This window comes from Heterocephalus glaber, unplaced genomic scaffold, assembly GCF_053883595.1.
Source record: "Heterocephalus glaber isolate CG9 unplaced genomic scaffold, H.glaber_assembly_v1.0 deba00000331, whole genome shotgun sequence".
In the NCBI taxonomy this organism is placed as follows: Eukaryota; Metazoa; Chordata; class Mammalia; order Rodentia; family Bathyergidae; genus Heterocephalus; species Heterocephalus glaber.
The window spans coordinates 60,232,324-60,259,131 of record NW_028258142.1 but is presented as its reverse complement, the minus strand read 5'-3'; the positions used below and the strand labels follow the sequence as shown (position 1 = coordinate 60,259,131).

The following is a 26,808-nucleotide window of genomic DNA, read 5'->3' as shown; positions in this document are numbered from 1 at the left end:
TGCTGTGATAAACCACTAAGACAAGTCCTTTGTAACTGTAGTTGATTAGAATCCCTGGTTGTCACCAGTTTCTTTGTTCAAGAATCTCTTAGCCTATCTACTGATAACCTGGTTTTTTTTTTTTTTTTGGTACTGAGGATCGAACTCGGGACCTTGCACTTGTGGGGCAGGCGCCAGAAGCACTGAGCTAAATCCCGACCCCTGATAACCTGTTTTTGAGATAACTGGGGACTTGATTATTAAAGTTTGCCACAGATACATTTTATTTTATTTTATTTTTTTGCTTAAATTCTTTTATTGGTACATTTTAGGTATACAATACGTTTACATTTATCATTGGGTATTTGTACCTAGACATGATGAATCTTGGTTCTTATTTTTTCCCCATTACCTATGGGCCCTTCACCCCCTCCACCCTTTCCTATTTACAAAGACTTTGTTTCCATTTTTTCCTTTTCTCATAATTTTTCCTTTCCCTTTCTTTTCCCCTTCCCCTCCCACTTCCCCTACCCTTTTGGACCTTTTCTTCCTATTTCAAATTATCAGTTATTCATTTTAATCATTTTAGTCCTTGTTTACACTTTCAGTTTCTCGCACCAGAGAAACTATTCGGTATTTACACATGTGTGTCCTATTTATTTCACTTAAGAGTATGGCCTCAATATGCATCCATTTAGCTACAAATGTCTCTAGTTTCTCATTCTTTATGGCTGAGTAGTATTCCATTTTATAAAAAAACCCACATCTTCTTTATCCAGTTTCCAATGGATGGGCACTTGGGCTGTTTCCAAGCTTTAGCTCTTACAAACTGTGCTGCTATGAACATGGGTGAACATATATCACTGTGGTATGATTCTTTTAATTCTTTTGGGAAGATACCCAGCAGGGGAATATCTGGGTCAAATGGGACTTCCAGTCCTAGTTCTTTGAGGTATCTCCATACTGATTTCCACAGTGGTTGCACCAGTCTGCACTCCCACCAGCAATGGAGAAGGGTTCCTTTCTCCCCACACCCCCACCAGCATTTGTTATTGGTTGATTTCTTGACAGCATCCATTCTTTCTAGGGTGAGGGGGAATCTCAGTGTTGTTTTCATCTGCATCTCTCAAATGACCACTGATGTTGAACATTTTTTCATGTGTTTATTAGCTGTTTTTACTTCTTTGTCTGAGAAATGTCTGTTTATTTCAGATGCCCATTTTTGAATTGGGTCTTTAAATTTGGGGTCTGATTTTTTAAAGTTCTTTATATATTCTAGATAGTAGTCCTTTGTCTGAGGTACAGCTGCTAAAATTTTTTTCCCCACATTATAGGTTGTCTCTTAGCTCTGTTAGTGGTTTCTCTTGCATTGCAGAAGCTTTTTAATAAGATGATATCCCAGTTGTTGATTCTTTTTGCTAGTTCCCATGCCACTGAGGTTTTTTTCATAAAGTCTTTTCCTATTCCAATGTCTTCAAGAGTTCTACCTAACTTATCTTCCAGCAAGTTTAGTGTTTTGGTTTTGATATTTAGATCTTTAATCCACTTCAATCTTACTTTAGTGCATGGTGATAGGTATGGGTCTAGTTTTAATCTTTGGCAGGTTGAAATCCAGTTTTTCCAACACCATTTATTAAACAGGCTCTTTCCTCCAATGAGGGTGGTTGGCTCTTTGTCAAAGATGAGGTGGCTGAGTATGTCTGGAGTTGATTCTGCATCTTGCAATCTATTCTACTGATCCTTGGGTCTGTTCCTTTGCCACTACCATGCTGATTTTATCACAGTAGCTTTGTAGTATAGTATCAAGTTGGGGATTGTGATAGCCCCAGCCATGTCTCTGTTGTGTAGAATTGGTTTTGCTATTCTAGGTCTCTTCTGGTTCCAAATGAATTTTTGGATTGTTTTTTCTGGTTTTGGGGAATGTATCGTTGGAATTTCAATTGGGATTGCATTGAATCTGGATAGCAGTTTTGGAAGTATGGCCATTTTCACTATATTGGTTCTTCCTACCCAGGAGCAAGGGATGTTTTTCCATTTTCTTATATCCTCTTCGATCTTCTTTTTCAGAGTGCTATAGTTTTCAGTGTAGAGGTTTTTTGCTTCCTTTGTTAGACTGATTTCTAGATATTTCATTTTTTTGGATGCTATCGTGAATGGAATTGTTTCCCTAATTTCTCTCTCAGTGAGTCTGTTATTTGTGTACAAGAAGGCTATTTTTTTTAAAGTGTTGACCTTGTATCCAGCTCCACTACTGAATCTATCAATTCAGTCTAGAAGTCTTTTGGGAGAGTTTTTTGGGTCTTCTATGTTAAGTATCATATCCTCAGCAAGTAATGACAGTTTAACTTCTTCCTTTTATCATGAATGTAGGGTGTTGAATTTTGTTGAATGCTTTTTCTGCATCTATTGAGATGATCATATGGTTTTTGTCCTTGGCTCTGTTAATATAGTGTATTACATTTATTGATTTATGAATGTTGAACCATCCTTACATCCCTGGGATAAATCCAACTTGGTCAAGGTGTATGATCTTCTTGATGATCCTCTGTATTCTGTTTGCCAGTATCTTGTTGAGGATTTTTCATAATGTTCATTAGAGAGATTGGTCTGTAGTTCTCTTTTTGGGTTGAGTCTTTTCCTGGTTTTTGAATCAAAGTAACACTTGCTTCCAGGAATGAATTTCGAAGCCTTGCTTCCCTTTCAATGTCCTTGATGAGTTTAAAGAGTAATGGCGATAGTTCTTCTTTAAATGTCTTGTAGAATTCAGCAGTGAAGCCATCAGGACCTGGGCTTTTCTTTGTTGATAAATTTTTTATTACATTTTCAATTTCACTCATTGTAATTGGGGTGTTTAGAATTTCTATATCTTCTTCATTTAACTTTGGCAATTCGTATGTATCTAGGAATTTATCCATTTCTTCTATGTTTTCCATTTTATTAGAGTACAGGTTTGTGAAATAGGTATTGATGATCCTCTGGATTTCTGCTGGATCTGTTGTGACTTCACCTTTTTCATTCTTAATTTCATCGATTTGAGCCTTTTCTTTCCTTTTTTTGATAAGGTTGGCTAAAGGTTTATTGATTTTATTTATTGTTTTGAAAAACCAACTCTTTGATTCATTAACTTTTTGTATCTTTCTTTTAGCCTCCATTGCATTGATTTCTGCTCAGATCTTTATAATTTCTTTTCTTGTATGACCTTTGGGTTTGTTATGCTCTTCTTTTTCTAGGAGCTTGAGGTTCTGCATTAGGTTATTTAACTGAGTTCTCTCTGTTTTCCCAATATGGGCATTCACTGCTATGAATTTCCCATGTAGAACTGCTTTCATTGTGTCCCATAGATTCCTGTATATTGTACTGGCATTATCATTTACTTGTACAAGCTGTCTAATTTCTTCTTTAATTTCCCCTTTGACCCATTGAATGTTCAGGAGGGTGTTATTCTATTTTCATGTGTTTGTGGGAGTTTTGTGGTTTCTTATGTTATTGACCTCCAATTTTATTGCACTATGGTCTGATAATATACAGGGGATAACTTCAATTCTTTTACATTTACTTAGACATGTCCTATGAGCTAGCATGTGGTCTATTTTGGAGAATTACCCATGTGCAGCCGAAAAGAATGTGTTCTCTGATTTTGTGGGGTGGAACATTCTGTAAACATCTATTAAGTCCATTTGTTCAATAGCTTGGTTCAGTTCTAGAATTTCGTTTTTATTTTTTTGTCTAGATGATCTGTCTATTTGTGATAGTGGGGTATTGAGGTCCCCCACTACAGTTGTATTAGTGCTTATTTAGTTTTTCATGTCCATTAATATTTGTTTTGTATAGTTGGGGGCATTCATATTTGGTGCATATATATTTAGGATGGTCATCTCGTCCTCTTGAATTGTTCCCTTCCCAAGGATGTAGTGACCATCTTTGTCTTTCTTAATTAGTTTTGATTTGAAATCTACTTTGTCTGCAAATAAGATTGCTACCCCTGCTTTTTTCTGGGTTCCTGTTGTGTGGAGAACTGTTTTCCATCCTTTTACTTTCAGTCTATGAATTTCCTTTTGAGTTAGGTGTGTTTCTTGTATACAGTATATTGTTGCATTTTCCTTTTTAATCTATTCTGTCAGTCTTTTTCTTTTGATTGGTGAATTGAGGCCTTTAATATTGATAGTTATAATTGATAGATATTGACTCATCCTTGTCATGATGTTTTACTGTTGTTGGGTCTTTTATTTCTTATTTCTTCACCTTTTCCCTTTAGTTTCTTACCTTACCTGGTGGCTTCCCTCTGTTGGGTCTCATGGAGTTGTGACCTTCATTGTCTTTTTCTAGGATATTGCTTAGAATTGTTTGGGGTGCTGGTTTGGTGTTCATGAAATTTCTCAGGTGTTCTTTGGCGTGGAAGTATCTAATTTCCCCATTGATTTTGAAAGATAATTTTGCAGGATACAACAGTCTAGGTTGGAAGTTATTTTCTTTCAGGGCTTAAAATACTTCACTCCAGGCTTTCCTTGATTTGAGGGTTTGTGTTGAGAAGTCTCCTCTGATTCTGGTGTGCTTTCCTTTGTAGGTGATTTGTTTCTTTTCTCTAACTGCCTGTAGGATTTTGTTCTTCTATTGGGTTTCTGGGATCTTGACTATTATATGTCTAGGTGTAGATTTTTTTGATCATGGCTAGTTGGAGTTCTATATGCCTCACTTATCTGTATGTCCAATTCTCCACCTCTGGGAAGTTTTTTATTATTACTTCTGTGAATAGCTTTTTATGTCAGTTGTACTTTCTCCTGTTTTTGCATGGATTCCTATCAGTCTTATGTTGTTCTTCTTTGTATCATCTAGCAGCTGCTGGATTGATTTCTTGTGTATTTTTAAGAAATCTCTCTTTTCATGGTCCTTCACTGCAATCCTGTCTTCTGTATCTGATATTGTATCTTCAGATTCCCTTAATCTGTTCTGTATGCTTTCAATGGAGTTTTTAATTTCCTGAATATCTTTTTGAATCTGTTTCATGGATTCCATTTCTTTCTTATGTTGGGTGATCATGGTTTCCATTTCTTTCTTATGCTGGGCATTCATGACTTCCAGCATATTTCTGAGCTCGTCTATTTTTTTAACTGTTTCTGTTCTAGAGCCTCTAATCATGTCTTTCACTCTGCTCACCATCTCTGTAGTTATCTGGGAGATTATTTCTGTTTTGAATTTTTCTAAGGCCTCATTCATCTGTTTTGTTACTTCCTGTGCTATCAGTTCAGGGTGTCCAGGTGGTTGATTATCAGACTTTTCCACCTTGTTTCCCCTAGAATTTGCCTTTTGTGGGGTGGAAATTTGCCTTACTTAAATGTCTTCTCATTTTTGTTTTTGTTACTGTCCTTGGTTTAGTTTCTGGGTTGATACTTTGAAATTGTTTATTGCAAGTATCTTTGTTGCTTGTATTTAGAACCCTTATGGAATGATTGCTTTTCAGAGGTGTCTTCCAGATATAGCTGGTCTTTAGGTTTTGAGTCTGTAATGACTCTGAGGCTATATTTTCATTATACCAGGAAAGACAACTGATTAGATCAATCATAACACCTTAGCCTAAGTGATACAATCAGCAATACCATAGCATCAAGTACATCTTAAAAAATGACAATTTGTTGTAGTTATTAATCTATCACCTTTGACTGTGTGAATTAAATCTAAATTGCAGGCCCACCAAACATATGTTTATAGTGAATAAACTCTTCAATATAGTAAATTTACCCTTTGGGATGGGGAGTTAGAAGGAGTTGGGGAGGGATGGAGTAATAGGTAGAAGGATAGGGGAAGGTTAACAGTGAGGTCAGAGGACACAGGTGAGAGAAGGAAAGAGAAGAAAAGAAGAATAAAGAAGAAATCTGAATTAGGGCCAGAACAGGAACAAAAAGGGAGATGAGGAACAATGTGGGCCTGCAAGACAGCGAGTGTGAGAGAGAGAGAGAAAGAAAAGAGAAAAGAAAGAAAAGAAGAAGAGAAAAATAAAAATTTGAATAAAGTAGGAAAAATAATTAAAAATAAGAACAAAAAATAGTGGTAATTTTGAAAATAACAACAAAAAAAGATAAAAATGAAGAGCCTCCTTCAGGATATATCTCTGCTGTCACAATAGTCAATGTGGGCAGCAGGGTGCAGATAGAAGTCAATGATTCTCAGCAAGCCAGTCACAGACCCATGAGATTCAGGCAGATTTCTGGCTGCATATCCCAAGTTGAGCTCCCTGTCCTCCTGCAGGGTTGAACTCTGCCAGGTTCTACTGCAGCTTCCAGCTGCCCTTCCCCTGAAGATAGTCCAGGTTCCGATGGGAGGTGATGATCCCTCCAACTTACCAAGCATGGTGGTCCGGTGTGTCTTTATTGCAGAGATTCTCTTCACTTTTCCAGTGGGCTTCAGTTTTCATCAGGGAGCCTGAGAGAGGCCCTCTTTCTGTTGTTCACTTCTGCTCTATCTTCTGGAGCTCAGGATAATGGCCTTTATGCCCCCCTCTGCGCCTTTGTAAGCATGGAACCAGGCAGCGTCACAGCCAGGAGTTCAGAGGCATGGGGGTGGGGGTGGGGGTGGGGCAGATGGGCTGCAGGTGCCTGCAGGTCTAAACTGGTCCCCCTGGGTGTGGCATTCAGCTGGAATCTGGCCTCAGGATTGCCTGGCTCCACCCTTGGTGTCCTTGCCCTTCTGTTGGCTGTGAGGTTTAGGAAAGAACAAATGTTATTGCAATACACTGGTTATGAGTAGGCTTGTTTTATATATTCCATCTGAAATCCTGTTGAGGGAAGTTACCAGCTTAGTTGCTGCTTTAGTAATGCTGTAAGTATCAAGATGTTGTTCAAGTTCTCTATCTTTTCACTTTTTTTTCTGCCAACTTTAATTTTGTTGTTCTTGGGTTCTCAAGACTTGGGTTCCTTTAGATTTCCTAGCGATCACAACATTGCTATATGGTATTAACTTCAGTGGGCACATCACTGGTATTGGCTTTTCAGAAAAATATATATATACTGTATATAGAAAATCAGTTATCCGAAGGTAACAGGTCTGACACGCATCCAAATAAGAACAGGTGGTGAAGATTGCAAATAAATGACTAGTATTTAACTGTAGTTATTCTGGAAAGGCAATGGGAGTATTAGTATAAATTCACATGCATATGTAAGTAATGAGGGGTAAGAATGATATAGAATGATTCCAAATAGAGTCTTTTTCATATCTATTTAATTTCTTCCTCAAGGAATCAAATGTCTTACAGCATTCTAATTAATCTTCACATCTCTTGACTTTTGCCTGTTACTTTGATTAATTGGAATTAGTGGTGCATGTTAATTATGCAGGCAAATTAAGTAAACTGTATAGCTGATGGTTAAAAATCATCATGAGTTTCCAGCTTGGCTCTGTTGCTTATTTCTGTGTGACCTTAGGTGGCATTGTTAACCTATCTGTGCCTCCATTTTCTCCATCTGCAAATGGTGGCTGGAAAACAACAGCACATTTTCAAATCTAAGTAGCAAAGTTTACACACAGTTTAGTCAAAAAGTGGATCATATCGTAGAGTGAAATCAGTGAGTATTAGCTATTGTATCTTAAGAGACTCTGCTGCAAGTAAGAATGTTTCCCTTTATTTAGGGAAACAAATATATAGTTGAATTCTTTGGAGGCACAGAATATGTTTTTAAAAGGCAGTGAGATATGGTTGATAGAAAATAAAATCGAGTATTTCTAAAAGGTGTAAACACTTTAATGAATTTCAGCTCAGAAAGTACTGAACCAATATATTTGATCCGTGAACACGTCTTACCAACCCAGGTGCAGGAGGGAAAGCAAATCAAGCCTGTGTCCAGGCAATTAGGGTCTAGCTGGGGAGGCTGACAGCTCCGAGACAGGAGGCCTGCAGCAGGCCTGGGAGGGAAGGAGAGGCAGGTGAGCGGGAGGTGGCGGTGCAGCTGGAGGTTGGGGAGAGGAGAAAACCCCAGCGAGCATGTCTGAGGCTCACAGGCCTCCTTGCGCCTCCTGGCGGGTGGCCTGGCCAGCTCCTTGCAGGGCTGATCCCGAGGCCCCCTGACCAGCTGTCAGGTGACTTCCAGGACCCTGTCACCAGCTTTCCGATGGTGTTGAGCTGTTGTGGAAAAGCTAGCAGAGGACCAGTGGGGAGGGTGACAGGCAGCTGTTTCGAGGTCTCTCCACAGAGGGCCAGGGTGGCAGTAGAAATGGCCACAGTGGCACAGGGCCTGCTCAAAAGGGGAGGGAAATGGCCAGCAACGCAGGATGAGGGGAGAGGTGACATGGTCACCACTGAGGGGGAGAAGGGAGCACTAGGCTGTGAGGAGAGGGGAGGGATCGGGAGGGATTGGCTGGGTTCTGAGGTCCTGAACTTGGGGTCACCCTGGGGCATTCAAGGGCGGCTTCCATAGGCCAGGGTGGGATGCGCGTTTAGGGCCCATCTGTCCTGAGGCAGCAGCTAAAGTGGGCAGCAAGCGTTTTAGTTTCTGCAGACCAGCAAAGAGGGGCAGAACCGGTACTGAGCACAGTACTGATGTGCGTAGCTGAGGAGTTCACTCTGGGGGACAGCGACAGGGCAGGGAGCACAGAAGGCAGGACTGGGATTGCAGAGTCCCCAGAACCACAGGGCAGTGTGCTCAGGAAACCAGCTGGTGCACAGAAGTTCATGCAGTAAATCCCCCAATAACGCTCATTAAAGTATAAAAAATGTCCACAAAAAGTAAATAAAAACCACATAATGTCATTACACAGAGAAACTGTCTTTTTGCCATTGTGAATCTGGACACTCTTGCCTTTCCCTTTGCAAACATACATATGTTTTCACAAATCGGAATCATGCAGCCTTTCTGATTTTGAATTTGCCTTTAAAATACATTTTGGGTGCTGCACAGTCACGCAGGTCCTGAGAAGCTGGACCCATGTGGAAGCTGCTACCTGTTGCGGGCCCGGGTCAAGACCCTTTCCCCATGATAGCAGTAGAACAGGAAAAGTTGATTTCCCCCCTCCTTGGAACTTCCAGAGGTAGGAAATGTTTATCACATGTTCAATCGGTTGCCTCTTGTATGGTCATTATGGGTCTATAGAAGGTTAAACTGGTACCTATGACTGGGTCATGTCCCCCGGAAGTTTACATTATGATTGGAAAAAAAAGACCAGTGAAAAAGGGAAAATGCAAGAAGTAAGGCATCCCTGTGGCTTGTAGCACTGCAGAGGAGAACCATACAGACTTTTGACTGGTGTTGAATATGTGGTTGGAAGGAAAAACTGTGCCATTTTAACTGACAATGATCAGTCCATCAGTCGAAATCATGCTGTGTTAACTGCTAACTTTTCTGTAACTAACTTGCAGCACACAGTTGAAGTTCCTACTTTAGCAATAAAAGATAATTCTAAGTATGGTACCCTTGTTAATGAGGAAAAAACGCAGAATGGCCTTTCTCGAACTTTGAAGACGGGATAGAGTTACCTTTGAAGTGTTTGAAAGTAAATTCAGAATAGAATATGAGCCTTTGGTTGCGTAGTCCTCTTGTTTAGATGTCTCTGGGAAAACTGCTTTAAATTAAGCTACATTACAACTTGGAGGACTTACAGTAAACAACTGGACAGAAGAATGTACTAACTTTGGTATGGTATCAGTTAAAGTTACCATTAAAACTATGTGCACTCATTTGTGAACATCCGATTGTAAAGCCAGAATATTTTACTGAATTTGTTAAAGCAGTTTGGTCCAAGAAACAGCCTCCACAAATTGAAAGTTTTTACCCACCTGTTGATGAACCAGCCATTGGAAGTAAAAATATTGATCTGTCAGATAACAGGATAAAAAACAAATCTTCAAAGAGAGAACATTTGTATTTTTAAATGCCAAACAGGATAAGAAATTAAGTTCAGCAGTTGTTTTTGGAGGTGGAGAAGCTAGGTTGATGACCAAAGAAAATGAAGAAGAAGATAGTTTTTTTTTCAGGTCCTGGAACTAGTGTTGTTGACATAGGAATAACAAATACACAGATCTTAATTCCCTACTCCCAGAAAAAATGGATTCACTCAATTACGGATATACTCCAGAGACAGGGTCTTAGACCTATTCCTGAAGCAGAAATTGGATTGGCAGTTATTTTCATGACTACGGAGAATTATTGTGCTCCTCAGGGCCAGCCCAGCACAGGATTAAAGACAAAGACTCCAGGGCTAAGCCTTTCACAAGACTGGTCAGTCGGTGAAAAACTCATGTCGAGTGCTCCTGAGAACACTGCAACATACGTAGCTGACACAGAATCGGACCAGGCACATAATGTATGTACTCGAGTGAAAAGCCAAAAGCAATAAAAATCTCCAAAATGGAACAAAAATGTGGATCATCTTCACAAGAAATACCCATTATAAAAGAAGTCCCCTAAACAAGCTCCAGTAATAACATAGCATCAAATACTCTGGTTAGGGCAAATATGCAAAACTATCAGCTTTTACCAACTAAATTCCCAAGTATAAATAAAAATAGAGATCACGCTTCTCAGCAGCAACAGACAAATACCATTAGAAACTACTTTTAGCCATCTCCCCCAAAAAGGGAAAGGGATGAAAACCAAGAAATGTCTTCATCAAAATCAGCAAGAATAGAAATGTCTTGTTCTCTTTTAGAACAAACACAACCTGCTATAACCTCACTATGGAAAAACAAAGAGCAAAATCTATCTCAGAATGAACCTATGGACACAAAATCAGAAAACTTATTTACAGATGATGAAGATTTAAAATCCAGTGTGAAAAACTCTGACAGTAAATCTGTTTCTCTAGAAAGTCTAAGATCATCGCTTCTTGGCCTTTTGGCTAAGATTAAGTGTAGAAAGTCTAAGATCAAAAAAAAGAAAAGAAAGAAAAGAAAAGAAATTGATTTGGCCATGGAAGATGAACTATTGGAGCAGTTATTCAAGAACACAAAACCCGAGTTAGAAATTGAAGTGAAAGTTGAAAAACAAGAAGAAGATGTCAACATTAGAAAAAAGCCAAGATTGGATATAGAAACAAATAACAACTTTGATGATAAAATAATACCAGAAAGTGACAAAATATCTCAAGAAAGTGAAGTTGGGAAGAAATGTGAGCTCAAGAACGAATCACTGTGGTCAACTAAAGAAATATCTAATAATGATGAACTTTAGGACAGCAGTGAGATGCTTCCAAAAAAGTAGTTAATGACTGAATTTAGATCACTGGTGGTTAATAACTCCACTTAGAGAAATCTGTGTGGGATAAATAATGATCATGGTCATCAACTAAAGAATTTCAAGATATTCAAAAAGGTCACATTTCCTGGAGCAGGTAAACTTCCGCACATCGTTGGAGGATCAGATCTAACAGCTCATCATGCTCGAAAGAATGCAGAATTCAAAGACTGGTTGAGACAGGAAATGGAGGTACAAAAGCAACATGCAAGAGTCTCTTGCTGATGATCTCTTTAGGTATAATCGTAATGTTAAAAGGAGAAGATAATTGAGAACTTTAATAAGAAATTATGAGGCTGGGGATTTAGCTCAGAGGTTCCATCACCTGCCTCACAAGTGCAAGGACCCGAGTTCAATCCCCAGTACCAAAAAAAAAAAGAAAAAAAAAAGAAAGGGAAATTATGAAAACAAGCTTCCCAGCAAGCATTTACTTCAGGCCGAGATACATGAATACAGTGTATGGAAGAGATTTAAGTTTTTGTGGCCCAAATTTGTTAAATAAAATGCACAAAACTCTAAAAAAATTATATATATATAATATATTAAATATATATATTTTGAACATTTCCACCTGGAGATTAAGCAATCCATTATAATATACTTTTGCATGGATAGATTGTCTGGAAAAGACATTCGGGTCAAGCAAAGGTTTTCCATTTAGGAGTGACTGGGCAGAAGGGAAAGGGAAAGGGAAAGAACTCTTGGTAGACTGAACGCAGATGTTTGCTGAATGAATGACCTGAGGGTGGAGACAGGAGAAGGCGGAGCAGCAAGGAGGGCACCAGGACTGCGGAGGACAGCCCCGGAGGCACAAGTGGATTTTCAAGTGAAAAAACATGTATTTGGGGCTGAATGATTGAGCAGAAGAAGAAAAGAATGCTGGGTGGCTTTGATATTTGCAATAAACAACTGGGTAAAGCCATGTTTTCAGAGCTGAGAGAATAGGAAGTTCATTGAAAAAGGGAATCATGCTTTGGTCTTGTTTCTGAGAGCCTAAGCCTCGAGAATGAAAAAGAATGAGGCATGGTAAAAGAGTCCACACTGCCTATGTCTCACAGTCCCACAGCCCCGAGCAACTGGAGATGTGCACAGTCCCACAGGTACCGCTGAGAATTAGTGAGTGAACAGACACTGTTCAAACAAATTATTCAAATTTACTTGGTCCTCTTGTTTTTATTCTGTGTGTTCTTAAAACACTCAAAAGTCTACCTCAAGGAGAAAGTCATTGTCTGATACGGTTATTAGGAGAAAGAAATTAATGTTTTACTTTGTCTATGGATATTTCACTCTGACCTCTTCTCTAGGTGGGGCAACAGGGCTTAAGACTCTTCAGAAATATTCTTTTATGTTATTCAGATTTAAAATCCTCATTTCTTATTCAGAGACACATAGCCTCAGACTTAAATATTGGCTATTTGGTCTTTTTTCCTGGTTTGGTTGGTATACAGGAATTATTAATGAACATTTATGTACTTGTGTAATAGAAATAGAGGGTGACAAGAAATAAGTGTTGAATGCTTTCTATTCTTGTTTCTTTGTGCTTTAAAAATTCATGGTTGTTTTCACTATGTATCCTGGCTGGTGCTCTAGTCACAGTAGCAGAATGTTTCTGGAACAATCTATTCTATTAGTGTCAGTCAAAACCATCTACTGTGTACCTGACCTTGGATGTAAGAGACTCCAGTTCTATTCTAAGTATGGAACCAAAGAACCCTGTGGTTTTGTAACAGTTATTTTTGCTTGCTGCATTGCTAAATGAAATGGCTTGATGTAATTGCTTTTAGGGTCACTGAACAGTTTGAGTGTTATTTGTCCCTGATAAAACTCATATTGAAATTCACTTCCCAGTGTAATACTATTGAGATATAGTGGTACATGGAAGAGGTGCTTGGGTCACAGGGGTTCCACCTTTATGAAGGAATTAATGTAGTTCCTGTGAGAGTGTTGTGTTAGTTACTTTTCTCATTGCTGAGAAAAAATACCCAACACTCAAAGTTAAAGGGGCAAAGGTTATTTAGCTCACAGTTTGTAGAGGTTTCAGTTCATAAACAGCTGGCTCCAAGGCATGTGTCACATGGCAGAGGAGCAATAATTCATGGCTGCAGAAGACAGCAAAAGCAAGCAAGCAAGGGAATTTAACAGCGTCTTTCTGCCCTTTTTATCTTACTCTGACTACTTAGGGCGGGTAGCATTCACACCCTTAATCCTAGTGCCCTTGAGCCTAGCATGGCACCATGAATCAATTCCAACATCACACACTCTAGATTCAGCCACCTCTGAAAAAGCCCCACTTATGATTGCATGAGGCTTTGAGGGGACATCTAGACACAAGTCATAGCAGTCTCATCACCAGAGGAATGTTAAAAAGAACCCATCCCATTTTGTAACGCCCATCTTCTATTGGGGTCTGCTTGCCCTTAGCTTTCCACCATGAATCAAAGCAGCACAAGGCCATTGACAGAAGCAGACCCAAAGCCCATGGCCAGTCTTGGGCTTCTCAACTTCCTGAACCCACGTAAGCCTCTTTATAAATGATCAGGCCTCAGGTATTCTTTTATAGCAACAGAAAACATAGTAAGCTAGTCCCATTCAAAGCACTAAATAAACTCTCTATCTGTATTTAAATTTGCATAGCTGAACATCAGAATGACTAATGACTGTGGTTGCAGGCTGCTCACCATGACAAAGCTGTGCAGATCAGACCAATGGGTGCAATGGAAAATGACCACTGGAAAGGATCTTGAAGTGGCTGCAAGAATAACACTGCCACCAACATTGTGTTGGTGTCTTAGAAGGCCAACCAATGGCTTGAAAGGTCACCTATGTGAAGTTATTCATGCGTAGGTCTCTTTCCCTCATAAGATGCTACTGAATATAACCGAAAAAGATCACATAGTACCCAATAATCCTAGGAAATGGTCACACTGTACTAAAGGAAATTAGGGCAACAAGAGCAGTTGTTGGAGACGCAGCAGTAAGGTGGAAGAGAAGGTTGAAATGACATTTCCAATTTAGAAGTTCTATTTATAGTCACTGGAACTTTCCAAGATTGTTCATCTCTGGAATAACATGTTTGGACGGTTTCTCAGCTTTGGAGTAAGTTTATCTGAAGAACCATAGGTAACTGTGTTCTTTCATTTGTGCTTATGCAGTGTATCAAGGAAAACAGAATGCTATTTTTAAAGACCGTCTCCACATATGAAAGAATAGTGATGTACAACTTGTGTATAATAAATTACTGACAGCACAAATAATTTCAAAGATCTTAATGGATCAACTTTAATTAGAAAATTCTAGCAAGGAACACATGCTAGTTCAGGTGTTCATATGAAAACAAACATCCCTTTTATTCCAGAAAGATAGTTTTTCAGAGAAAAGATATCAAATGATTAGAGCCCTGTTTTCTAATATACCACTGTAACAAGGGAATTCATGTAATCAATCAGCAAAATATACTGGCAACTCTAACATTTATCAAGGAGCTGGGGACCAGCTGCACATTCTCTCAGATTACTTCATAAATACTTAATCACATATTCTATCATCTGGCTTTTGGGTTTACAACTGGTGGATCTGAATCTGATTTGCAATTTTTGTGCCAGGATATTTAAATCACTTTTGTGAGAACAAAGTGCCATTGTCTTGTAAAAAAAGAAAAGAAAGCAAGGAGTCCCCAGCAATGGATATTTTATAACTTTAGAAGTAGGATGGCAGGGAATGCTCTTCTGGGGGAACTTTTTTGAGAAGAAATTGAAGTAAGATACGGAAAATAATTTGCATACTAAGTTGTTATTGTATACATTTGCTGGAAATTCCCATGGCAAAATGAGTAAATAAATAAAAGCAACTAATTTTATTCATTTTGTCAGTATAGCTGCTCTTGAGGCATTGCTTTTCAACTCGTCAGCACATCACAGAACAGAAATGGAGCGGATAGATACAGGTATAGACATTTTGTTCATTTCTACCTCAGGAATGTGGGGTTTTGTTATGTCACTGTTTGATATCTGCAAACTGAAGAAATGCTGGCCACTTAATCCTTGCCAAAGCACCAGAAAAACTAAGTCAATATTATTTGTTTTAATGAATTATCATTTGATTCTCTAGGTTAAAAAAGTCACATGGAAACAAAAGTTTCAGGACCTTCTACATTCCCTATGATTTAATCATGTAGCAAACTACAAACTAAATCATTAAACACTAATATGGGCAGGGTTCCCAGAGCAAATGATGTATCTTTTTCACTCATTTAGTTTATCCAAAACAGTTAAATAGAACCAATCAGAAGACCCAGACTAAAACAGAAAGAAACTATCACAAGATAACCAGCTGGATTTGAGAAGTACATTGTAAAGTCATGTCTCTTACATACTTTCCTTTGTAGTCTAAAGTACTTTTCTAACTGTTTGGTGGGAACTTTCCAACTTCAGAAGGAACAAGAATTAGATTCTCTGTCCATATTCCTTATAAGTTAGTTGGAGATTTGTTTGCTGAAGTACCTGGAGGGATATTTTGTGGGAGCAAAAATGTTTTGCTGTTGAAGGGACAAGCTTGAGGACTAGGTAGGCAGGTGGCTGCCAAATGGAATGAAGATATCCATGTTCTCCTGAAATAGTCACGGGCTGGGGGTAAAATATGCGAGAATATTTGCTACACACGTAGAGGAAACCCAGTAAAACAGGACTATCTAGGGTTTACTCAAGAGTTTGCACCTACTGTACAAAGCATACCATGGTGGGTACAAGGTAGCTAGAGCTCACACTCTATATTCAAGGAGAAGGCACTTGGAGAGGGGGCATGTGCTTCTTTAAGCAAATAAAAAGGACAGTGGGGACTACTTACTGACCTACAGGACACAGTTAAAATTTCTTGCAACATTTCCCTCAACTATCTGTACCTCTCCTTTCACAGTCCTTGTCACACTTTGCCTCTTCCATAGTACTTACCACACACAGAAATTAAGTTCCACACTCAAAACCTGTCTTCTAGGGAGAGGCTGAGTCTGCATTGCTCCCCATTGTATCTCTAGTACTTGGCATAGCCTGACAGAGGGACACTCGATCAACAGTGCATAATGGAATGGAGTCCTATACAAGCCCCGCTGATTTGATCTTTCAATAACTGTAATTTTATTTGTTCCCAAGAAGAAAATTCAGTAGCTAAGGAGGAAGTTTGATTGTCTCCATGTGGGCCCTGCGGGGTAGGTTGGGGGCTGCACTGGGGATGATGGAATGGAGCCTACCGTGGGAACATGGTGCTTTGCCTGTACAGCACCCGTTCTCCCTTCAGTCACATACTCCAAGTTTTAATTTTGATATGAGTCGTCATCTTTACATTGCACAGCTGGATTCTGTATCTGCAGAGTCCACTTCTGCATATTCAACTGACCACATTACAAATATTTGCAAAAAACCCTGCATCTGTGCTGAGCATGTACATTCTTTGTCATTATTCCCAAAGTAATACAGTGTCATAACTTTTTACATAGCATTTACATTGTATTAGGAATTATAGATCATTTAGAGATGACTTAAAATATACAGGAGGATATGTGCAGGTTATATGTAAATCCTACACAATTTTATGTAAAGAATTTGAGCATCAGTGGATTTTGATATCTGAGGACTTTGGGAACCAATTCTCCGTGGATGCTGGGGAATGACTATGTAATTTTCGTGGCCCTGTTAATTGTGATAACCTACCCTCTCGGGCCAATAAATGGTCATGTTACCCAATGTCGAACAGTCACTCTCCCTGAAGCGTAGATTTCATACTGAGCAACCCAAACAATTGATAGGGTTCATCTTAATAGTATCAGCTTTAGTTTTCCACAGTAGCAATTTACCACAAACTTAGTGGCTTAAAACAACACAGATATATTGCTTTATAGTTCTGCCTGTCAAGACTTTCACACAAGTTCTACTGGGCTAAAATTCAGGTGTTGGCAAGACCATATTCTTTTCTGGAGACTCTAAAAGAGAATTGTTTGTCTCCCTGTTTCCCGTACTTCCTGGCTCTTGGTCCTTTCCTCCATCTTGAAATGTAGATCATAGTTTCATTGTGGAACATGTTTTTATTGCTTATTTGCCATTTGCATATCTTCTCTGATGAGTTGCCTATTAAGAGCTTTGGTTCATTTAAAAATGTTTTTAGTTGTTTGTTTTCTTATTGTCTTAAGAATTCTTTGTATATTTTAGACAACGGTTCTTTATCAGATATGTGAGTGTTAATTGTGTTGTTATCTTCATTGGTCTAAGAAATGCCCAGCAGATTAGTAAAGGACACATTTTGGTGTGGGGTGGTTATGGAGATGTGACCTTGGGGTTTATAGCTGGTCCCTCACCCTTCCTTCTCTGCTTCCCTGCTGACATGAACTTAGCAGCTTTGTTATGCCATAGCCCTCTGCCATGATGTTCCTGACTTGCTGTCTGCCAACCATGGACTGAATGCTCTGCAACGGAGTCAAATAAACCTCCCCATTGTTTTGTGTTTCAGTTAATTTGTCCTGCCAACAGGAGTGCTAATATATTTCCTTTGCAAATATTTTATCCTAGTCTGACTCGTCCCCTCATTATTTGACAGTCTCTTATTAGAGTCAAGCCTTTTTCGTTTTAAGATGTCAGTTTTCTTTCATTATTTATTTTTCTGCTGTCTAAAAAGTCATCACCAAGCTCAAAGTCATCTAAACTTTCTCCAAACTTATCTTTTAGGAATTTTAGTTTTTCATCTTACATTTTAGGTGCCTGTTCCATTTTGAGCTAATTTTGGTAAAAAGTGTAAGGTCTATGTCTAATTTTTTTCATGTGGGTGTTTAGTTGTTCCAGCACCATTTGGTGAAATGATTATCTTTTCTTTATTGTACTGACTGCTTTTTTTGTCAAAGATTACTTGAGTATATTTCTGTATGTCTATTTCTTGATTCTATAGTCCATTTGCCTATTTTTGCCACTGCTTCAGTGTCATGATTATTGTAGATTTATAGAAAGTTTTGAAGTCATGTAGTGTCAGTCCTCCAATTTTCTCTCTTTCAATATTTAGGCTTTTATGAGTCTTTTGCCTCTCCATGTACACTTCAGAATCAGTTTGTTGATATTTGCAGAATAACTTGCCAGGGTTTTGCATTGAATCTATTGGTCAAATAGGGAAGACTTTTTTTTTTTAAGACTGTTTTTTTAAACAATGCCTAACCTTCCAATCCAGAAACATGGAGTAGTGTCTAGTTGTTTAATTTGTTTCCAATAAAATTTTGTGGCTTTCCTCTTGTAGATATTGCACATATTTTGATTTATAGTTCTTTATATACTTTGGATTTACAAATAGTTTATTTTATTAATATACAGCATACTAACAGAATTTTATCTTTTCATATTAATCAAGGTTAAAAATAAACTGTCATTATCCAATGAACAATTTCACTTGACTTCTCTCTTGGTTTACTGATGATCTAGTAGGTAGTACAATTATTTTTTCCCACTTATTCTTAAATTGCCTTATGATTTCAATGAAAGTTTTAAACTTTTACTTACTAATTTCAATTGGGAAACTGTTCATGTCAAAATACTTCCCACCAATTAATGCATTTTCCCAAGTCTTCTATTTAACCTAGTTGCTTTAAAATGCATTAAGATTTTTTTGAAACTTGCGTGTGACATCAGTTTTCAAATGTAAGCATGAAGTCCATAAGAAAGGATTGTCCCCACCCTGTGCTTCACAGCAACCATATGAATATTCCATTTTAGAGTTCAAAAGGCAGGTGACAGGGATGACCTCAGGCTATCAGTGCCCTGTAAAATGGATAAAACTCCAATTATATTTTAAGAGTCTGTCTTCTCCAGAGCTATAAATGTGTTGGAAGAATGCTTCAACTTTTCTTCAGTGGCATCCTTGGTCTCCCAGTTAGAAAAAGAGAGGTAGGAGAGCAGAGCTCCTTAAACAACATAGATTCAATCTGGAAAGAATGGAGAAACCACCCTCTCCCATGACGTATACCAGAAAATAAACTGCCATGTTCAAGGACAGTTTTCAGAACAAACAGCATTTTGATAGGCTAAGAATATTTTTATATAACTCTATAGTCAGTAACTCATGCAAGTAATATTTTTGAGTTAAATGTCACTATGAATTATATTTTCTTTTAACTAAATTTCATGTTATACAAAACAGTAAGCATGGCACATATTTATTATTAACCATTATATTATGTTTTTGGTTTTTGAAGCATATATTAATAAAAATTGATACATTACCCAGAACTTCTGATTTCAAATATAACTGAAGAAAATCATTATAAATGGAATAAAGACATCTTCTACATAAGCATGAATTAGTTTAGTAAAAAAAATACAATTTTAGTGCAATTAAGTCCCCTCTGAGTAATATATACATTTTCATGTATGTGGAAAATAAGTTTACATTCAAGAATATGTTCATAGAAAACAAATATAGCATTTATTCAATAAGAAATAGCAAAGCAATTCCAGTGAGTGGAAAATAATAGAACTTCAACCATATATAATTTATCATGTAGATATTCCAAGATCCCCAGAATTTAAATAGAAAATTTGTAGAACGTCTTACTAAAGTATGTCTTAGAAAAACCAACCAAAAAAATTGGCATACTAACTAAAGAGAATTTGTATGCACATCCATGTTTGACCTGTATGGAAAAACTGAGACAGAGGAAATTAAAGTTTCAAAAATTTCTGGAATATATATTAGTACTTAAATCAAAACAACTGCCAAATATAAAGAGCCTGAGATATTTCTGATACTGCAGTAAGTTTCTGAATGTCAAATACCACAAGAATGTAAATAGTCTCCTTTGAGCATTTATGTTTAGCATTTAGTTTAGAGTTGAGGCAGAGGATGGTCTGCCAAGGAGTCTTCCCATCTCACTTATAGTTTCTCTTCCTTTATGAAGTCTAATCTTCAAGGGAAATGATCACATGTAAAAACATTTCAAGTGAGCTGGCGTGCCTGAGTGCAATTTTAGCCAAATGAAAGGAGGAATTCTAAATTCTCCTGTCCAGAACATACTTAACCTCTTTGGACATAAATGTTATTTTCTGTGCCAGACAAGAGAAGCATGACCTTTGAAATCAAGGCTAAGCTGACAAAGAACTCTAGCAGGTAAACTGAGTATATGAGCTCCCTCGGCAAAGATGGTACTTTAACCCTTTAAACATGACACGTGAAAATGATGAAGTGTTTTATTTAAATTTGGTCTTTCTCCATCTTTTCTGAGTCCTGAAAAGTTAGCAAGTCATTTCTCGTACATCTTGAAATCCCTTTCTTCACACAATAAGCACACATAGACAGCATCATATTTCAATGTAATATTATTAACACAGCATAAACATTCAAGAAGTAGACACACTTCACACGAAAGTGGCTGCATGCATTGTCTGTCCCAATGAAAAGCAAACATTAAAGTACCAGTTAAGCAGTTATAGTGCTGTTATGAATCCATATAGCTAATTTTTATTTTTATTTTATTTTTTAAAAAATTCTTTTATTGGTAATAACACATTTTTTTGGTACCGGGGATTAAACTTGGGTCCTTGAGCTTTCGAGGCAGGCAGCAGAACCACTGAGCTCAATCCCTGGCCCCATATAGCTAATTTTTATATTCCTATTATTAGTATAAGTTATCCATAAGGAAAAAGCAAAGGACAAAGTTTTTTTTTAAAAAAAGCACTAACTTCAAAATGACATACTAACCAGACATCAGCATTTGAAAGCTAGGTTGAATAGGGCTGCCCTTGATACATATACAATAGATTTGTTTTCAGAATATAAAATAAATAGTAATGTCAGTATTACTATTGTTTTTATATTTATGATTAATCACTAACATTATAATTCCCAGAAGGAAAGAGATGGATCCAACGGTGATGTAAGCAATCCCCCAAAATGGGTTTTTTCCTCCCATCCATGAAATAGTGCTCAAGATTATCCGTTTTCGTCCATCAAAAGAATGCACAGGGTAATTGTATGTGATATTCAAATAGTATCGTCCAGCTGGTAACGTTGAATGTAAATCGTTTTTCTGTTCTGTAAGACGGTATAACTTACAAAAAAGTAGGCAATGCTGCAATACGCATCCAAACAATAAAATCCTCATTGATGAATCCATTATTATCATCTTCAGAATCCAGCATGTACACTGGTTTACGCCAGTTTAGTGGCTTTGTTGTGCCTTTAAATCGTTTTTCCAGGCTTCCTCCTCCAGGAGGATTTCTAAATTTCACATTTTTATCTGTCCACCAGGCAATACCCTTCTTTTTCAAAGGAATAGATATAGGCATAGGGTCAGATTCACTGGTGACCAGAAACAACTCTAATGTATCATTACACATGCTGTTGGCAATAGCTCCACGAGGAGCAATTGATTTGTCTTCATTTCTTCGATAAGGCTCATATTCCCTACTGGGATTAAGCAAAGCACTAAAATCCCCACTTAGTTGATTATCATCTCGAGATTTCACACAACGACGATGATTTTGATAGAAATTAGACAGTCCATAATACATATACACATTGCCCTTGGACGCCTCTTCCAGGGTGAAGCTAATGGTACAAATGCAAGGGGTCACAACTGTTGACAAACACTTGTTGCAGGGACTGGAAGGCTCTGTTCCGGTGTAATCAATATGGACCTCTCGGATGCTGTTGGAGGTGACTAAGATGCCGATGCCAGTGGGGATGAAGGTGAAGCCAATGATGAAAGGTGGGCATCACAGTGCTCGCAGTAAGGATGGGCTGCCAGGTGGGCAGCCGTTGCTGTTTGAAGGCCATGTTGTCTGGCCTCTGCGTTTTGGGGGCCTGCCTGGGAGCACACGGGGGCCTGCTGTCCACTTCAGCATTCATATTATAGCTTGGAGCCATCAAACCCCGGGGTACAGACACATGACACCAGGTGACTCAACTGCAGACCTGGACAGGAGAGGCCCGCCCGCCACAGGCGGTGCCAAGGGAGAGGCCACTTCTGGAGAGGAACACCAACAGACCTGAATCGCAAGTCGGCTGGATACATGGAGGGAGAAGAGCGGAAGGAGGAATCAGGGAGGAGGAAGGGGAGAAGGCTGGGAGGCTGATGAGCTTCTGTGTAGTGATCACTCAGTGAGGGTCTCAGCCTCCAGGCACTTTGATGGATTTGCTTTGTCAGTGTTTTGTTGAGAATGTTTGCATCTGGGTGCTAAATATTCTTTGGTTTTGACAGAAGCGTGTTATTGGTCTCCTAGAAGGAGTTAGAAAGTATGCTCTATCTGCATAGATCTTCTGGAAGAAACTGCGGAAAACTGGTATAATTCTTTTTCAGATGTTGAGAGAATTCACCAGTGAAGCCATTTGGGCCTGGTGTTTTATAATCCCTGGCCTGGCCTGAAAGTTATTAATTATTGATGCAGTTTCCTTAGTAGATTTAGGCCAATTCAGATTGTCTACATCTACTTATGAGAATTTTGACAGTTGTATCTCTTAAGAATCTTAATCATTTCTTCAAGTTATCAAAACATGGGCATGCAGAGTTTTTCATGTGAGTTGTTCCTTTATTATCTTTTCAATGTTCATGGGACCTGTAGTGATGTCCTTTTTTTCATTTTTCACATTCCTATTTGTGTCTTTTCTCTTTTTATCTTAGCTTGGCTAGAGGCTTATAGATTTCATGGGTCTTTTCAAAGAACCAGCATTTGGTTTAATTGATTTTATGTATTCATTTATTGTTTTAAATTTCATTGAGTTCTGTTGTTTTTAAAAATTATTTTTTCTTCTGAGTTTATTTTCAATTGGCCTATTTTTTTTGAGTTTCCAAGGCAAAAACTTCAATTATTGATTTTAAATCTTTTCTTTCCTTTTTTTGCGGTACCAGGGTTTGAACTCAGGACCTTGCAGTTGCCAGGCAGGTGTGGTGCCACTAAGGTACATCCCTGGCTTCCTTTTCTTCTTTTCTAATACATGCATTCACTGCCATAAATTGTCCCATAAGCACTGGTTTTGCACATACCAGAAATTTTGAAGTTGTTTTCATTTTCATTTAGCTCAAAATAATTTAAATTTCTTTTGAGACTTCCTCTTTGACTCATTTAGGGTGTTTTATTTAATCTCCATGTAATTAGAGACTGCAGTTATCTGTTATTTATTTCTAGTTTAATTCTGTTGTGGTCAAGAGCAGAATAGAAATTGTATGAAGAATATGACTTTTGCTGCTGTTGGATGGAGTAGTCTTATAGATGCCAATTATTTCCAGTTGATTGATGGTGTTATTGAATTGAACTCTATCATTACTGATTTTCTGCCTGGCAGATCTGTCATTTCTGATTGTGAGTAGTTGAAATCTTCAGTTATAATGAGGGATTCATCTGTTTGTTCTTACAGTTCTATCAGTTTTTACCTCCCATATTTTGATGCTCAGTTTTTAGGTACACACACATTAAGGGTTGTCATGTCTTTCTGGGTAATTGATCTTTTTATTATTATATAATACCCCTTTTTGTCTATGATAACTTTGTTTTTGTATAGCTACTTCTAGTTTCTTTTTATTAGTGATAATTTGGCATATTTGTACCTGTCTCCGTCTGTTTACCTTTAATATGAATGTATCTGTATTTAAAGTGAATTTCTTATAAATCACATATAGTTGAGGCTTTAAAAGATTAGGTAGGGTAATCTCTGTCTTTTAATTGGTGTATATGGGACATTGCTCTTCAATGTGATTGTAGTATAATTCGATTATGATTTACCATGTTAGCTACAATTTTCTATTTGTTACCCTTGTTTTATGCCTACTTTTTCCTTCTACCATTTTCTGCCTTGTGGTTTTAGTTGAGCATTTATGTGATTTAATGTTCCTCCCTTTCTTAGCATATCTGTTAATATCAGTTATACTTTAAAAAAACTTTTTAATTTACCTAAAGTTTGTAATATACATTTACAACCAAGCCCACTTTCAAATAACACTAGACTATGGCTATACCACCCTGAATGTGCCTGATCTCATCAAATAAATCTGTACTGCTTCGTGTGTAAAGCAAGAACTATATTAAAAAAAAATACTGATTCTTCTCTACTATCCTTTTTATCATTTATATCATTAATTTTACTTGTATATAAGCATCCATAAGCATATAGAGATATATAACAAGCATACATAATTGTACATAATTGGGTATATTGTTGGCATTATCTTGAATTATCTTTTCTGTTAAGTAATTTTGACAATATGAAAAATAAGTTATTTTACCTCCAATTATTTCACCATTAATATTTTTTATGTGCAGATATGAATTTCTGACCTGTATTATTTTTCTATTCTTTAATGAATTTCTTATAGTATATTTTTTAAGACAGTTATATTGACAATAATTTCTTTCAATGTTTGTCTGAGGAGGTCTCTATTTCTAATTTAGCAGTATGTAGAATTCTAGGTTGGTGTTTTTTTCTTTCAACATTTTAAATATTTCACTCCACTTGTTCTTGCTTGCATGATTTCTGAGAAGTTGGATGTAATTGTTATTTTCATCTCTACTGGTAAAATGACCACCCCTTGGGCCAGTTTCAACATTTTAAAAAATCTTTAATTTTCTGTAGTTTGAAAATGATAGTCTAGGTGCATGACTTTATATACATTTGTATTCATCTATCCTGGTTGGTGTTCTCTGACCTCTCTGGATGTGTAATTTACTGTCTGACAGTAAGTTTGGGGAAATTCTCTGTCTTTACTGGTTCAAATATTTACCCTCTCTTTTTCTTCTCACGATAGTCCTATTAGGAATATATTACATATTTTGAAGTTATTTCATAGTTCTTGGATGTTCTGCTTTTTGAAGTCTTTGTTCTCTCTGAGTTTTCAGTTTTTGAAGTTTCTTTAATATGTCTATGGCTTCAAGCTCAGATTCTTCCCTCAGCTGTGCCCAGGCTTATTAATTAAGCTTATCAAAGGCTTTCTTCATTTCCGTTACAATGCTTTTGATCTCTAGCACTTCTTTGTGGTTTTCTCTTAAGGTTTCATCCCTCTGCTTACATTACCTAGCTGTGTTTGTATGCTGTCTACTTTATACATTAGAGTTCTTAGTAGTATTAATTATAGTAGTTTAAAATTCTCTGTATGACAATTATGATCTTGCAGTGTCAGATTCTGGTGCTTACTGTGTCTTTTCAAAGTGAGTTTTTTTTTTTTTGTCTGTTAGTATGCCTTATAGTTTTTTCTCTCATAGCTGGACATGATATATTGTGTACAAAGAACTGTGGCCAACAAGCCTTCAGTAATGTGTTAAGTTATGAGGGAAGGGGAAGTGTTCTACAGTCCTACAATGAGGTCTCAGTCTTTTAGAAAGCTTCTACCTTTGAGAACTTCACAAGCGTTTCTCAGCCACCCTCCCCCCCACTTATTTGGGACAAGAAGGTTGGAGGGGGCTGGAGGTGGGTACTTTCCTTTCCCTATGTCAGTTAGGCTCTGCTAAACCCCAAAAGGTTAGGCTTTGTTTAACTGGTTTCTCATGAGGGTAGGCCTTATTGGGAAGCATTGAGTGCTTTGGCCAATTTCACAATGGTTATTTCCTTTGCTCCCTGTTCCAAGCATGAACATCTTTCTCTGCTCTTCAAGAATCTGGTCAAGCTCCTGAAGCTAACACCTAACAAATTTTACTAATAAATTTTTAACTATTAAACTTATTTGCACCAAACCACCAGCAGTTTGTCATTCACATTTCATCACTGTTTGAAAAAAGAGAAAAAATAAAGAAGAAAAAGAAAAACAAGAAAAGAAAATCATAGCACTGATTGTTGCAGTCTTCTGGTAAGGTGTCCTCCATATTGGCCTGTCTGTCTCCTAATTTGGAGGCAGTGATGTTCCGTGAACCTCAGATCTGATGGATTCGAGTAGAGTTGTCCATTTTTAAGTTTGTTCAGGTTTTACTTGTTAGCACAGAGTGGTGACTTCCATTTGTTTGATACACACGCAACTATGAACTCGTTGTCTTTGTACTTTAGTGGTTGTTTCTCATTTTTTTCCTGTTCTCCTCTTCTTGTACTTTAGAATTCCAATTACATGTACAACAGGCTGTTGGAAGTTATAGCATAGCTTGTGATGTTCCTTTCATTTTTTGTCTATTTTGTATAGTTTCAAGTTTTGTATCTTCAAGCTCCATAGCTTAAAAAATTTTCTATCAGCTTTATTGAAGTATATTTGACAAATAAGACCTGTATATATTTGAAGTATACAATATAATGTTTTAATACACATATTGTTGTGAAAGGCTTTAGTATATTGGCCCCCACATGTTTGCTATTTCTATTCTAACTTATTGCTTCCCTATTAGAAGTTTCCCTAAGTAAGAAACTCTAGAAGAAAAATACTGGATGGTATAGCTTCTAGAATGGTGCCTACACTATCCCAGAAAACTTATGAGGAAGAGCTTATTGACTTAGTGCTCAGAAATCAGGTCAGCATTATTTTCTCTTTAAACATGTAATCAACATGTTCTTTATTGGGCTTTTTGATTTAATCTGTTATTCAGGCAGTTTCAGAATGTGCTTAATTCATGTCTTAGTGAACAATGGCACATAAGATTGATATTTGGAAACATTCACTATTGCGTTTGTCTAATATTCT

The 26,808-nt window shown here is 37.5% G+C and overlaps 1 long non-coding RNA gene and 2 pseudogenes across 4 annotated transcripts in view; 2 read left to right on the top strand and 1 right to left on the bottom strand.

Moving 5' to 3' along the window:
* Positions 1 to 26,808, top strand: part of LOC147830163 (uncharacterized) — a 708,257-nt gene that overhangs the window by 141,902 nt on the left and 539,547 nt on the right. The gene's annotated exons all lie outside the window — the stretch shown is intronic.
* LOC147830164 (nibrin pseudogene) lies at positions 9,914 to 13,901 on the top strand (annotated as a pseudogene).
* Positions 20,986 to 22,091, bottom strand: LOC101723259 (cell cycle control protein 50A pseudogene; annotated as a pseudogene).